The sequence below is a fragment of the Zootoca vivipara genome, chromosome 5, assembly GCF_965207765.1.
Source record: "Zootoca vivipara chromosome 5, rZooViv2.hap1.1, whole genome shotgun sequence".
NCBI lineage: Eukaryota > Metazoa > Chordata > Lepidosauria > Squamata > Lacertidae > Zootoca > Zootoca vivipara.
This window is the reverse complement of record NC_142588.1, coordinates 29,897,353-29,913,331: the sequence shown is the minus strand read 5'-3', so window position 1 is coordinate 29,913,331 and position 15,979 is coordinate 29,897,353.

Genomic DNA, 15,979 nt, shown 5'->3' with positions numbered 1-15,979 from the left:
ATAGAAATATAACAAATAGCATCTGAATCTCTTGTGAATGGACAACTCTAGTCACAGCCAATGTAAAAACAGTAAGAGATGTTAGAAGGCCTCAGATGCCTTCTACATGACTCACTACTTTGACAGCAGGAGGTACAACCTGATCAAGTAACTCCTGCAAGAAATACAAGCAGGGGACTCCTGAGACAGAAGCTCCATTTTATGCTCATGTATTGTAAAAGTAAAGCTTTTCAGATGAAAGTGTCAAGGATCCCTCCAGTTTTAACTGGGGCAGCAACAAAAGGGTATGTGTGCATGTCTCAGTTTTCAGAAGCTTCAGAAACACTAAGCAAACAATTATTAGCAATGCGGGTAGGGAGATCAATACCGTCCTGAGTGTTTTTGAACTTCCTTCCAAGGTCTTTTCTAAGTCCCAGTTAGTGCCAACAGCGCTGCTGCTGCTGCTGCTGCTGCTGCTGCTGCTGCTGCTGCTGAAGTCTTGGAGATTTGAGCTTAGAAAGTAACATTACAGTGGTACCTCTACTTACGAATAACTCTACTTACGAATGTTTCTACTTACGAACAGAGCTCTGTCCGCCATCTTGGATGCTGTTTAGATAGGATTTTTTTCTACTTTTGAATTTTTAGATAGGGTTGCTTCGACTTACGAATTTTTTCCCCGAATGGATTCCTATGGGATTCGACTTACAAATTTATTCGACTTGCAAATGTGCGTTCGGAACGCATTAAATTTGTAAGTAGAGGTACCACTGTACTTTATACCAGGGATCATTTTCCAATCCAAGGGACCCCTTCGTTTGTGGCCAGTTTTCTAGGGGTTCACATGCCAGTAGTAAGCAAGGGCAGAGGCACAAGTGAGTGGAGCAATTGACCACTGTGCAGAAGACTCCGTTCCAGTCGTGCAAAAGTCAGATGCACACACACACCAAAAAAAAGCAAAAGGCATTCCCACAGTCAAGGACACATGTAAGTCAGACAAAAGCACCTGAATGAGGCATGTGGTCTGGGGAGAGCCAGAAAGAAGAGGGGCTTAGAGGACCCCATCTCACCCCCTGACCTGAAGTTCCTCAACGCTGCTTCACACAGCAAAACACCTTCTCCCCTAAGCAGTGCTTCCCCCCCCTCTTGAGGGGACGCAGGGGGACGCATACCCCTAAATATTTTGTGAATCTAAGTTTGGCCTTATTGAGGGGCAGTATTTCAATATGTGTAGGAAAATGAGAGTACCCCTAAACATTATTATTTTTAGGGGGGAAGCACTGCCCCTAAGGTATTTTTCCAACCCCCTTCACTTGGAGGTGATTCACACATGCATGGACAGCATGTGAATTCCCAACACTTGATGACCAGCAGCTGAAGGTGTGAACTGACTCAAATGGATAGAGGGAGAAAAAGGACTGCATGTTCTTTTTGTAACAGGTCAGGCTGTTGTGGTTACATTTTGTTTATTTACTTGTGTTTAAATTGACATGCTACTTTTTCCTGCCACAGAAGCAGTAAAAGTGGCTAACTGGGGGAATTGCTAATGATACCTCTCTTTTCCTATCCTTCTTTTAAGCAACTATAACAGTATTTAATGGGGTGGAAATGCAAAGAGATCTGCTAAGTAACTATCCACCCCAGTATGTTTTGCTTAATTCCATATTTAGCAAGTTAATATTTTGTATCTGCCTCATTTAAACATTATCTTGATCATCAGCTTATAGCTTCTATTATGCTGACTCGCCATTTTCTCCATCTTTATTTTGATTAGAATGCTTTCTGACATATAGGGAAGTGACTTTTAAGAATCCCTTATTCTCATCCTCATTAAATTGTGCAATTTAATTAGGACTTATTAGATTTATCTTTATTGCTATGGAGTCTTTCCTGGCAGTTTTCTGAACAGATAGGGCCGCTGTGCATTATTTATTACAACAGTCAGAGGTAAAGTTTTCAGTACTGCTCATTGTTTTACTGCCAGGGAAAAGGTACACACAATTATCTTCTTTCTCTCTTCCTCCCTCCCTCCACATCTCTCTTTTCTTTTGTAGCTGACTTGTAAATTTTACTATTCTAATACCAGGGCAAGAATATAAATATTTTAAAGAGTTAAGAAATGAACACCTTGTTAATTCACAGGTGAAATGTAGTGTATGACTTGCGGACAGAAGTGCGTCGACCAGGATCATCTCCATGGAGTTTCAGAGTTCCTTTGTGAGCTGGGCTACACATTACTCTTAGCATGACAAAGAGCATGCTGAGAGTCTTCAAATTCTAAATCAGAGAAGATTTAGAAGATTTAGATTTAGAACCCTCTGGTTCATAGCCTCTATTCAATGAATGGGGGTTCCACTCATAGTAGGAATTGTTGCACTCAAGCCTTGGGCTTCATGAGTACAGTAGTAGTTATTGTTTTCTAAATGTATTCATTGCATATTAACATTCCTCCTTCCATTCTTTCTTGTTTGTGCAATCAAATGTCTTTCTCTTGCATGCAGATTTGTACAAACAGCTTTTTTCTTATACTTGCCCTTTCTTACTTTTCCTAGGCATACATTAATCACAAAAAATATATCCAATTTTCAGTATTCAATTTAAGAGCCATGTTTGCTCCTGAAAAACTTGCACTTCAGTGCCCCATTTCCATAATGTTGTACTGTAAATAGGTTTCAGAAGTGGTCGGTTCCCTCCCCAACCCTCTAAGATTTCTCTGAGGATTTTCTTATAACTAGCAGAAAGGGAAGTATAGAGATGAAACATTTTAAAAATATGAATACAAACTTCTGTTTTGTGCAGTGTGGCAGACCTATCGTTTATACTTTGCAAATGCTTTGCAAATTATAAACAATATACATTTGTTTTCATACACTGTATGGAATTAACAACAGATTCCACATTTGCTGAGGTGCTGTAGCTTTTTTCTTCATTGTCTTCATTGTCTGATTTGTCTCTTCTAGAATAAAAACTCATCTAGGGAGGGGCATCTCAGGACCCACCAGCTGATCCGTCGGCTGCCTTCAACATTGCTTCAATATTGTTGTGTTGTGCTGTATTGGGAATGACAGGAAGAAGTGTGACTAAGCTGCAACCATGCAGAACATGTGTGTGGAATCTTTGGCTCCCCCAGATGCTGCTGAACTACAACTCCCATCAGCTCTAGCAAGCATGGCCAATGGCCATGGATAATGGGCGTTGCAGTCCAGTAAACGTAAAGGCAAATAACCCCTGTTCAGTTAAGTCCAGTCAAAGGCAACACTCATCTTGCTTCAGGCTGAGGTGTTTGTCCACAGACAGCTGTCCAGGTCACGTGGCATGACTAAACCGCTTCTGTCATGTGGCATGATTCTGTCATGTGGCGACTCCTGAGAGTTCTAGATTTAAAATATACCAGTAATTCTGTAAATTGTTAAACTAATAGCCTGCCAGTATTTTTAGAATAAAAATAACAAATTTTTTTGCAGATTTGATATAGCACCTGGACATGTTTTGTATCCATTTCTGCTTACATTAATATACAACAAGAAATTATTACCATACAGGAATATATTTTACCCAACCCTGACATTTATAGGATGACCCAAATCTTGCACCCAGCTAATTATGACATTTTCCACCTATTCAGTTTCATAGCAAATTGCAGATTTTAAACACCACATACTTTTTATTAGCTGATATTTTCGTGAACGTCTTTGACAGAAAAGATTGCTTCTGTAATTGCCTTGCTCCAGATACTTGCACCAATAAAGTTCCTAATCATCCACTTTGTCTCTAATTTCTTCATATGTGTTTAACTGCTATTACCTATTCAGTCAATCAATATGCATAGATTGTGCTTTCTCACACACATGCATTGATCATTAGGACTGAAATCTAAATAAATAAATGCTGCTATTGGCAACTCAGCTGAACTAACTTTAAATTTGTCTATTTCTTTTTGACTTACCAGATTGCCAATGATAAGATGCTGTTTTCTTTGTTCAAATGCTGGCTTCCAATTTATCGAGCCTGTAAGTTTAAATGGACATTTTGCTTTCCCATTTTCAGTGCTGATTTTCTTTAGACTATGCATCCAGTTAATAATATTGGTGTGGCAAGAAACCCTTAGCTTCATTTTGTGTGGACAGGTGGAGTCCCCCAAACCCGCAGGCAACCCCCCCCCCCGAGCGGAATAAATACACAAGACAACGTACTATGGGATTCAAATTAGCCACAACTTTATTCAAATTCAAATGTAGGAAGACCTTGGCTTCAGGCATTGGGCGTTATCCTTCCCAGTCACCAGCCGGGGTTCTGGGAGACTTCGGGGACATCCACATGTATGGGGATTGGGGCTGGCTCTGGAGAACATATGTTCAAACAGAGAGAGCCCGCTCGCTGTTCGCCACTGCTGGTAGGGGGAAGTGATGACACCTATTGGCATGGTCAAGGCTTCCCCCAATACCCCGATCTTGTCACCGCAAGGGGGTGAGGTCTCCGCCTCACGCCCCTCCTCTAGGAAAATCGCCAAAGAATTCCGCCCAAGGCCTGACACTGCCAAGTTGTGACGTATTGCTACGGGAAAGGCGAAACCTGCCAATGCAGGGAAATTCCTTTCCGACCCTTCAACAGCGGCCTTGACGTAGCAGCACCTGAGAATCTGTAGAGAAAAGGTTAACCTGCAAAAGAACATGAATGAAGGGTGTGGAGGGTGGGAGAAGTTCTGGAACCAACTGGTGCTTGGAGGTAAGATTCAAATGCTATTGTCCGAGCCGGTTTGTCCCTCCCCTTACCTGGCCATCCCCTGGCAACACCTCCCCAGGCAGGACTGGATGCCAGGCTTGGGTAGGCGGAGACCCCTGGCATCCTACCTGGGAAGGCGGTGCCAGACTTCCAGGGAGCGCCCTCAGGGATTAGGGGGCTGCGCGCGTCCACGCAAAAAACGCCCCCCATTGATGTGTGGAGCGGTCATTCTCTAGCTTGTATTATAACTTCTTTTGTGATCCGTATGCATTACTTTATTAATTTCAATCAGTTTCTCAGATGAGATTCATACTAACTTGTTGGAAGGAGCATTGTGCATTGGCCTCCACCCAAATCTGAAATCCTGAAACGCATCAGGCTGAGTTGGTTTGCCCCGGAGGTTTAGGGCTCATCCAGACTTCCTTTTACACTGCACTTTCCAGGCACAGGAAAACCCAATTGCTCTGATTCAGTAGTAAAACGTGGGTTTTCCTGGACAAAGCGCCTGGGGTGGGGTGGGGGGAACAACAGCTCTAATACAGAGCTTTAAACCTGGACTTGTGGCTAGAAGTGTGGCACTAAAGGAAATCTGGGTGAACTCTTAGTTGAAGCAGATTGAGGCAGTCTCAGATCATCCTGGGTCAGATTAGGTCCACTTGGAGCTCTGTGAAACTGTCAAAAGGGGTGGTGGTAGATTGGTGGCAAGGAAAAGGGGAGGAGGAGATGCATGTTCCATCTTTCCCCTCTCCCGGCTGGATGTTTAATTCAGATTTAACCTCAAATACTGAAGCAGCCCCAAAATAGGTTCCAGGGCTAGAACTGGGTCAGTTCAGTCCCAGGTCATCCAATATAAGATCAGGGTCACTCCGAAGCACTGGATTGGGCCCCAAATCAGATTGGGTGCCTTCTCATTTTTATGGCTGCTCTAAAAGAAAAGGTTTAGTGGATTTAAATTCTCTATTCCCCCCCCCCCATTATTGTAAATGCACTGGTAGAAACTCAATTCTCATTCAATTTTCTGCATTACCTCATTCAGCAACTATCTATTTTCTGTTTTTTACGGATTTTGAGACCAGTAACACATCAATATTGTAAAATTATTTCCTGTGATTCTCTATAGTTCATAGGATCAGTTATTGTCAAAGTGAAATTATTCAAGAGGTGTTCATGTGTAAGCCACCACATTAGTTCAGACAGGGCAAAGGGTCCGAGGAAAACAAAGGCCTTTAAGATGGAACCAGTGGTTCCTATGGCAACACATTGTTGCATTTTAGTTTCAAACAAAAGCTTAATTGCAAGACATGAAAAGGGCAGGTGTTGATTATGAGTTAAGAGCCAGAGCTTCCACAAAATTATCAGTTCTCAGGGCATCCTTTTAACCTTTGCCTTTACAGAACTTTTGATTCTTCAATTACTTTATTTACTTCAGATTTGATGAATGAAGTTTTTCTAGGGTCATCATATTGGGATTTCTGCTTGTTGGAAGGAGGGTTGGATTTCTACTTTGTGCCATGTTTCCAGTCTGTGTCACTTTAACTCGTGTTCCTCATAAATCCACTTCATCCTGTTTACATATTACAGTGCATTTTATTTATTTTTAATCTGGGCAACAGGGGCAATTCTGTGGCAGCCTGTCCACCATTTTATAAATGGCACAAGGTCTAGTGTCATTCTGTGTAGGGTAAATAGCAACCGCCACAAAAATGGTGGAGAATATTCAGAGAAAAGTTCAGAAAATTGCCTTCTTTTTCGGGAGGAGGGTTGGGTGCAAGAAAATAAAAAATCTCAGGAATTTTATTTTTAAGAGAAATTACTTCTGTAAAGCACTGAATCTCAGATGAGGAAAACACTGGAAGCCAACGAAGACAAGCTAGAGCAGGCACCCCCAAACTTCGGCAGCCCACTTCCATCATTGCTGGTGTCAGACACTGGTTTTGGACCTCCACAGCCTTCCTGGAATCTAATCCACAGCAGTGGTAGAGCTAGGTGCCATCAGTATATGGATGCTACTGGATCCCAAATTTCTAGGCAACCTCATCCAATGAGAAATCAATTGATTAACATGCATGTGGGTAAGCCAATCCAGTGATTGGCATAATCATTGACAAGCACATAATCCAAATATTCCACTGTTTTCAGTACAGTACTTCAAGCCATACCTGCCAAGTCTCGCACTGAAAAATGCAGGATCAGCGGCGGTGCAGCAACAGAAGTTGCGTAGAAGCAACTTCCGGGGCCACTCTGACCATGTGTGGGCACCAGAAATAGGGCAGAGTGGCACCGGAAGTCACTTCTACACATGCCCGGCAGGCATCTTGGTGACGGCCGGCGCCAGGCAGCCACCACCAAGATGGCCGCCGGGCATGCGTAGAAGTGACTTCCGGTGCCGCTCTGCACTATTTCTGCTGCCCGCACATGGGCAAAGCAGCACCCAAAATGGAGGCTCCCTGGCAGGTAGGAAATCCAGGGGATTTCCGGGATTTTTCTCCATTTGGGAGAACAGCGGGAAACGGATTAAAATCCGGGGGTTTCCCGCGAAAAACGGGATACTTGGCAGCTAAGCTTGAAGCTAAATTGTGTTTTTTTGTTTAATGTGTTTTTCTCATTCAATACGCACACACAATGTCTAACTTTGTGGCTTAATGCACCTCTCAGTGCACAGTATCTGATGGTTCTGATCAGATACTGAACCTCTTCCAGAGATTATTTATTAGCGAGGAGGTTATGAAAAAGACAAGCTGAAAGAAACGTTTCATGTTTTTAATACACCTGTAGTGATAAGTTACTGATGAAATGAAGATGAAAAGTCTCAAGAATGTGCACATTCTTATTTGATAATGGTTGGATTGAAACTTCACCCTCAAATTAATATTAATTAGAGATTAAAGATAAGAGAACCTCTGTTCTGTTGCTAGTGAACCTCTTAATGTTTTTTATTAAAAATTAAATTGCTTGTTCTGCTGCATAATTATATTGAACTTCCATTAATATTATTCGATCTGTTGTTTTATTAGGTCATGTAATAGAGAGATCCTGAACCTAAGTTGCTCTTACAATTATCTCTAAAGGAAAACAAAATGAAATAAAATTGATTTTCTTAAGAATTAACTGTCTTCCACCTGCATTATTTTTCCAGCCAGTGTTTCCAAATGATCCCTCTATGTTCCCTTCCTTTTGCTTTATCAACTGCTTCTTTCCTATTCTTGCTTTGATTTCTCAGCAATTAACAAGCTGAAGTCCTACAGAACTCACTTCTATGCACAGTCTTACTTATGGATAGTTTACGTTAATTGTCTGAAAGCTGCTGTCGCCGACCTAACTCCATAGGCAGTAATTGGCAACCAATCCATTACTTGTTCAGTCCATTACTAAGGCAAGACAATGGTCCAGCACATCTGTTGCCACCCCTGCTGATATAAAGAAGTAGAGCTGTGTGTCTAATTGGCAACCAGTGCAGTCAGACCCTGATTGGCATTATATGCTCAAATCATCTTGCTCCGGTGAGCATCCCAGCCACTGAATTCTGCACCAGCTGAAGTTTGTGAACTGCTTTCAGAGGCAGCTCCACACACAACACGTTTCAGTATTCTAACCCAGAGGTTACCAGAGCATAGACAACAGAAGTTAGCTTATCCTTGTTCAGATGAGGGTATAGCTGGGCCACCAGCCCAAGCTGATGGAAGGCACTCAGTCCCACGAGGCCACCTGAGCCTCAAGCAACAGCAGTGGATCCAGAATTACCCCTCAGCTACATACCTGCTCCTTCAGAGGGAATGTATCTCTATCCATCTGGTCTAGGAAACCATCCACTAACAGTGCCTTGGACTTATCTGGATTCAGTTTCAGTTTGTTGGCTCTCATTCAGTCCATTACTAAGGCAAGACATCGGTCCAGCAGATCCACTCCCACACCCTTCAGGTGTAAAGGAGAACGAGAGCTGTGTGCCATCAGCATATTGTTGACAACATACTCCAAAACTCCCAATGACCCCGCTCAGTGGTTTCATGTAAATATTAAACAGCATGGAGGATAAAATTGAACCCTGAGTGGGGTTCCACATTGATGGCTCCATGTGGTCAAAGAGCACATCCCAACCATCACCCTCTGGAAAGGACCATCAAAGTAGGTCTGGAACCACAACAAATCGGTGCCACCCATCCCTAACTCGAACAGCTGTTCCAGAAGGACACTATGATTGATGGTATGAAAGCCACTGAGAGTTTGAGGAGAATTAACAGGGACACCTTTCCACTGCCTCTCACCTGACAGAGACCATCATGCAGGGCAACCAAAGCAGTTTCTGTGCAAAAACCAGGCTTAAACCTCAATTGAAATGAATCTAGAAAAATCACTTTTCTCCAACAGGGCCTGAATCTGGTCCGTGACCACCCACTCCAAAACCTTGCTTAAAGAGGGTAGATTGACAACTGACTGGTAAGTCCCTAAGATTTTCTGAATCAGGGAGGGTTTCTTGAGAAATGGCTTTATTACTGCCTCCTCCTATCTTCGTCATAATATCATAACTGAGGATAGTTCCTGGGAAGGAAGTGTCCATTCCTGGACAATAAACCCAGATTATCAACTCAGTATTTTAGATCCAGTTAGGCTGAAGACACTAAAGCAAGTAAGCAAAGCTTGGATACTGCCTTCAAGGTAGATATTGGGGGGGGGGAGAGAGAATAGTCAGAAAAGCATTAGCAACATCTAGTAACAAGTAGTATACTTAAGAATGTATTAGCAAAAGCATACCAAACAAGATATTTTTATTCAGGTCTACTCTTATCACCTTGGCAACAGAAGACTTATTCCATCCACACTAATTACATAATGTCTAACAAAATTTATTGAGAATTTTGTGCCAGAAGTATTGTTGTTTCTCCTTAAATCCATGAAAGGAATTGCATTGTTCTCCAAATGATTCTTCTGTTGCTTTTCCTATGAAGTCTGAAATACAATAAATGTTTATTTGTAGGAAAGTCATCCTAAAACCCACCAGCCCATATTGTTCGTTATTACTTAAATAATACTCCTTGCCTCTGGTTTGTAATGCACACGCCACATGTTCCCCAGAAGAAGTGGGTTCCATTCATTTGTTCGTTGCATTAATACAAGGATTTGTGTTCACCATGGAACTTTTCCCCTTTCCTGCCCTCATGCACCCCAAAAATCTATGCTACAAAGAGGAACAGTGATATGAGCTGATATTTAAGTCCCATGTATTCATGTATCATTTCAGCATGTACATGACCTTCCAGAGCTCTGAGTTTCATGTTCCTTTGAAGTATAAAAATCAGCTTAGAATGTCAGATGGGTTAGGACATTTTTTTTGTCCTTATGGGACATTAGAAATCGTAATATCTTTATTAGTGTTGTGGGAAGATTAAGAAATGAACAGATACATTAGCAGCATACAAGGATTACAACCGTAATAAAATGTTAAAACTGTGGAAAGCTATCACGGAAGGTCTGCAGTTCAAGAGATTAATTCTCTACAGGTAATTTCACTTTACAAGTATTACAAGCATATACTTTACAGGAATGTAATACCTCTTTGTACTTCAAGAGGACGTGATAGGAGAGATCCAATTGTGCTCTTCCAAACCCACAATCACTTCCATCACAGAAATCCAAGATGATCTACCATTCTGCACACACAAGAATACTCAAGTGTTAATGGAGAACAACTTAAATCTATCTGGATATTGGGGGGGGGGACGGCAAAATACAGCACTATCACATCAATCTTTTGCAAAAATGATTATACATTAAGGAAGAAATATATAAGAAGCTCTCATACACTATAGCACCATATTCCAGATCCTGTTGGACTACATTGATCATCATTTATGACCAGTGCTTTTTTTCTGGGGGTAATCAAGGATACATAGTACCGGCACCTTTTTTTCTAAAAGAAAAGCACTTCCTATGGCTCTTGATTATGCTTGCTGGGACCACTGGCAGAGGAAGAGGGGGCAGGGGGAGCACACTGCCCCTGGCACCACAATCCTGGTGAGGTGCCATCGCGGCTGCTGCCCTGCTCCGGGTGCCACGCCCCCAGGCTGCATGCCACGCCCTTGTGGGCGGCGCGCTATGCCCCGGGGATGCACACCACGTCCCCCAGGACACACGCCATCCACACCCCCGCCTGCTTTCCGTCCCCGGTGCCAGAGCATTGAGCTCCACCACTGGCTGGGACTGGTGGAAGTTGTTTTCCAACAGTATCTAGAGAATACTGTACCAGATTCAACGTGAGCTTAAGCAATTTCTTCCCCATCCCTACCTGGGAGTAAATCACACTGAATACAGTGTGGCTTACTTCCAAATAAATATGTATAAGATTATACTGTCCGTCTCATACATCAAAATATACGTTGATTGATCATTTTACTACTCAAAACCTGGCCTGATCTCTCTCTCTCTCTCTTCTTCCAGGGCATTTATATTTAAATTGTGTTTCACTGAATTAAGGGAGTCCGCAGAAGCTTATCAGCAGGTCCTCAATCAACACATCATTAATGCTGGATAATTTCTCATGAAAGCTGCCAAGCTCACAACTACTCATCATGTCCTGCAGGCCACAGAGGCATGAAATGCTGGGTATGTTAACAGTGTGCATGGGGTAAGAATGGAGGAGAAAGACAGTTCAGTTCACATTTGAAGGTGACGCAACCTAGTTTGCACTTTATGAAACTGTACGTGCAACAACACACAACCATCCTTCAAAATCCATACCTCTCCAAACAGCGCTCACTTCTTCTCTCCTTTCTTTTTGCAGAGGGTCTGGATAATTTCCCTTACAGTAATGTTTTGTGGAAATTGGTCCGGAATCCCTTGTCTGAACTAGATCCAGATTTGACCTCTAATACTGAGCCTCCTTATTATCATTCTGCTCGGACAAGCCTTTAAAAACCAGGCTATAAATGCTCTCCTTCCAATGGCCCTAGGGTTGCCGTGTGCCTTTAAAGTTACAGTGCAGAGAGTGATTTAATAGTGTCAGCTCTTTCCAGGCATGTAAGCCAAGAGATGGGGAAACTGTACCTGTTGACACAGGTACTAGAACACAGGAACGATGATGCAGTTGTGAAAGACTCACATCTTACACAGAAATAAGTGCTATACTATACTATACTAACCTTTATCAGAAGAAGATGTTGTTGTTGTTGAATAATCCAGGAAATTGATTAATCCACAAAAAAGGCCAGGATCCAAAAATTAATGGAACTGGTTCTGTATGCCTAAGTGTACTTGGACTTGTATTTCTCGAGCAAGAGGATTAGCTCTATATCAAGCATCCCTGAAAGGCAAAAGGATTTTAAAATTAAAATGGAGTTGCACAAGTGGTTTGTGATATGAATTTGTTCAGAACTGTCAGAGGGTCGTCGTGGCTACTCTAGAGTAACTCCGCCTGAGTCCAGTTTGTCCTCAAAGATGTTTATTGTGCTATTTATTTACAGTGTAGAGACAGCTTAAAACATGACCTCTCATCCCGAATCAGAATCCGGCAATGGCGTACGTCTGTTCCTACACCAGCAAAGTAGTCTGGGCACCCCAAAACGCCGCCCCTTTGACCTGCATTGCGGCGCTCTCCTTACTTCTGGCGCTGGAAGGAGTGATGCCCTTTCAGCTTCCTCCCTCAGTGGTCGGTGCCGTGGCTCTGCAACAACCCTGAGCATCTGCCTGCATCCCTCCGCCCCCGAGCTTTCCCATTGTTCCTCCCTCTGATTTCTCTCCTCCTCCAAGTCTCCCCCTCCCCCTCTGGCTGCTTCAGAACCACTGGTGCTCTCTGTACTTGACAAGGTGGATGTCAGGATGATGGGGGCTGGCTCCCTGCATAGCTGCCAAGTTTTCCCTTTTCTCGCGAGGAAGCCTATTCAGCATAAGGGAAAATCCCTTTTAAAAAGGGATAACTTGGCAGCTATGGCTCCCTGTAGGGAGTCACCCTTACAAGAACACTTTTAAAAAATCCTTGCCTTCTTTTGCGCAGTCTTCATGGCCTTCCCATCACTTTATCCAGAGTTATTTCCCTCATTTATCCATTCCAGTACATACACATGGGCCCAGGGATCGGGGTCACAGATGCAGTGCCAGTAGAGGAAGAACCGGGGGATAATTCCTTCCTTTTGGGGCAGCTACTACCACTGCACATTGGGGCCTGTCCGTAGACAGGATTAAGGATCTGGGCCACTGGAAATCTGAAGCATACAAGGGTTATGTTCAGATGTGGTGCTGAGGTGCAGTTGCTAATGTTGTTTTGTTCATTCCTAAGTCCGCCTACCCTGCCCATCTGGATAGTTGGGCACAGCATTGTCCACTGGGCCAGTGGGCCAGCAGGAGGGCAGCGGAGTCTGGATTCAGACGCAGGCTCGAACTTCCCGACCACGTGAGCGTCTCCTGGGTGTCCAGACGAGGAATGCATTGGGAGGAGCTTCTCCCAATGGTGCGGGCGAAGGAGGCAGGCACGCAGAAGGCACGCCTGTGGCGATGGTGGTGCAGCTGGGCGAGAATGATTTGCCGGAAGCTCCCGGTTTAAGCCTGCGGACCCACATGCAGGTGGATATGGAAGAGTTGAAAGCAGCTCTTCCTGGACTCAAAATATTTTGGTCGCAGCTGCCAAAAACCAAACTAAAATTTGAGTCAAGTGTGAATTTATTTAGGGGGAGGTCTCTGGGTCTGAACACGCAAATCGTGTCCTTCCTCAAAGAGGGCATGTGTTGTGGTGAGACCTGAAGACCGACCTCCTGTGTTGTGGGTGGGTAAGATTGGTCAGCCACAACACCCGATTGGTAGGTCCATCGATGTTGGGTTCAATATGGCCAATGGGGAGAAGTCCAAATGGACGTGACCCAGAGCTTGCACGTGACCCAGAGCTTCCTCTTTCGGTGCATGCATTCGGAACACCCGCCCACCTCTCCCTACTTTTAGGGCTTTTTTGCACTTGACCTTGCTATGCTGTTGTGTGTCATCTGTCGTTGGGACAGGGGCATGGCAGGAATTTTCCCCACTTGGCTGATTGGCTGTTGCCATTTGAGTTTCGCCTGCCACGTAGCAAATCGTCACAACTTGTAAGGTTGTGGATAGGCACTGGTTCAGGTGATAGGGATGGGAGAACGCTCTCGCCATCCCTATGTAAAGGGTATTCCATTAAACGAATCCAGGGATTCAATGGTTTGGTCAACCCCTGTGAGGGGGTTGTGCCTGTGCCTGAGTCCAAGGGGGCATCTGGGTGGCAGACATAGCCTGTTCCCGGTTTTCTGCCTATCCAGGTGTTCACCCTTGGCTGACCTATGCTGGTGCCCTGGGTCAGCGCTACCTGCAAGGGTGCAGTGAGCTAGTCGAAACAGAGCCTATGCAACCACTCACTTTCTGTAATCAATAAAGTTGTGGCCTAAATTCTGCCAAAAACCACCAAACTAAAATTTGAGTCAAGTGTGAATTTATTAGGGGGGAGGTCTCTGGATCTGAACACGCAAAACTTCTAAGTATTTACTTCTAAGTAAATACACTTTGGACCATACTGTACACGTTTTAGGCTGTGCAATTAGCAATACGCTTTAAAAAGATGTTTATCATAATGCCTGAATATCATATGAAATTAGCTCTACCATTGCAAAACATTTATTACAATTTCCAGACAAAGTATCTCCTGAACAATTTTATTAACTCAGAAAAGATTTCTTCACATATGATTAATGATGGAAACATAATGAGAATATGGTTCTGTCAGGGGATACAGATATTTATCTTCTCAGCCCAATGTTTTACTAGCCATTGCCTTTTGTTACAATACAAAAAGCCTCACACTTTCCATCAAAACCGTTTCAGTAGATTTTAATTATATTTTAATTGCTTAACATTTTATTATGATTTATAGGCAGCAGTATATGAAATTTCAAGGGACATGAGAAGTTCTTCATAAAACAGATATTAAGTCTAGCGGCACAGACTAAGATGAAGCAATGTGTCAGGTGGGCTATTTTCCGCAAAAAAACATACGTTATGTGGCCCACTGGAAGGAGTGCTCCCTGGAAGGACAGATCGTGAAGCTGAGGCTCCAATACTTTGGCCACCTCATGAGAAGAGAAGAATCCTTGGAAAAGACCTTGATGTTGGGAAAGATGGAGGGCACTAGGAGAAGGGGACGACATAGGACGAGATGGTTGGACAGTGTTCTCGAAGCTACGAACATGAGTTTGACCAAACTGCGGGAGGCAGTGGAAGGCAGGAGTGCCTGGCGTGCTATGGTCCATGGGGTCACGAAGAGTCGGACACGACTAAACGACTAAACAACAACATATGGCCCATTTGTTGACTTGAACAATAATCTACCCACCTGCTACTAGAGAAGACGCGATTTCTGAGACTCCATGCTGTGCATAACCCAGAGAAAACTACAAGGGCAAACAGAACAGTTCTACCACTGAAACTAAGCAGACCAGGCCAGTATGCTACATGAATAGGATACCACTGGGGTACCACTCATGTAAACAACTCAAACTGCTTAGAGAAAAAAAAAAGAGTTATATTGGAAGCTGCCTTTCAGGCCATTGGTCAATTTAGACCAGTAACGTGTTTAAACTTTCTTCAAGAAGTGATGCACTGGAGGACAACTCTAGTGTAGCTCCAGGCGCCATTTTTTTAGGCCGGGAGTATTGATGTCTTCTACCAGAATGCCAGGATGTGAATGAGGAGACGTTATCTGAACAGCCTGTTCAAATTCACAGTGTATACAGCCCATGTCAATGTGATTATTCATAATCAGCTCTCCACCCCCCACCACTTTTCGGTTAGCAAATATGGAACTCCAATGAAGAAACAACAGCAATGTTGGCTGATGAACAATGAAGGCTGAAGTCTTAGTCACGTTTACCTGGAAGTAAGCCTCACTGAACTTCATAGGACTTACTTCAGAGAAGACATACATAGGATTACACTCAAAGTACTAGATTGCTGGAAGGGAGAGACCCTCTCAGCATGGGGAATTATTACAACATCCTATCCTACCCTCTGTTAATGCATTCTTGTTGGAGGTATGCAGCTGGTGTGTACATACCTCCAAGTGCATTTCCGAGCACAATTCAAGTGTTGGTGCTGAACTTTAAAGCCCTAAATGGCCTCGGTCCAGTATATCTGAAGGAGAGTTTCCACCCCCATCGTTCAACCCAGACACTGAGGTCCAGCACTAAGGGCCTTCTGGTGGTTCCCTCATTGAGAGAAGTGAGGTTACAGGGAACCAGGCAGAGGGCCTTCTCAGTAGTGACTCCTGCCCTGTGGAACGCCC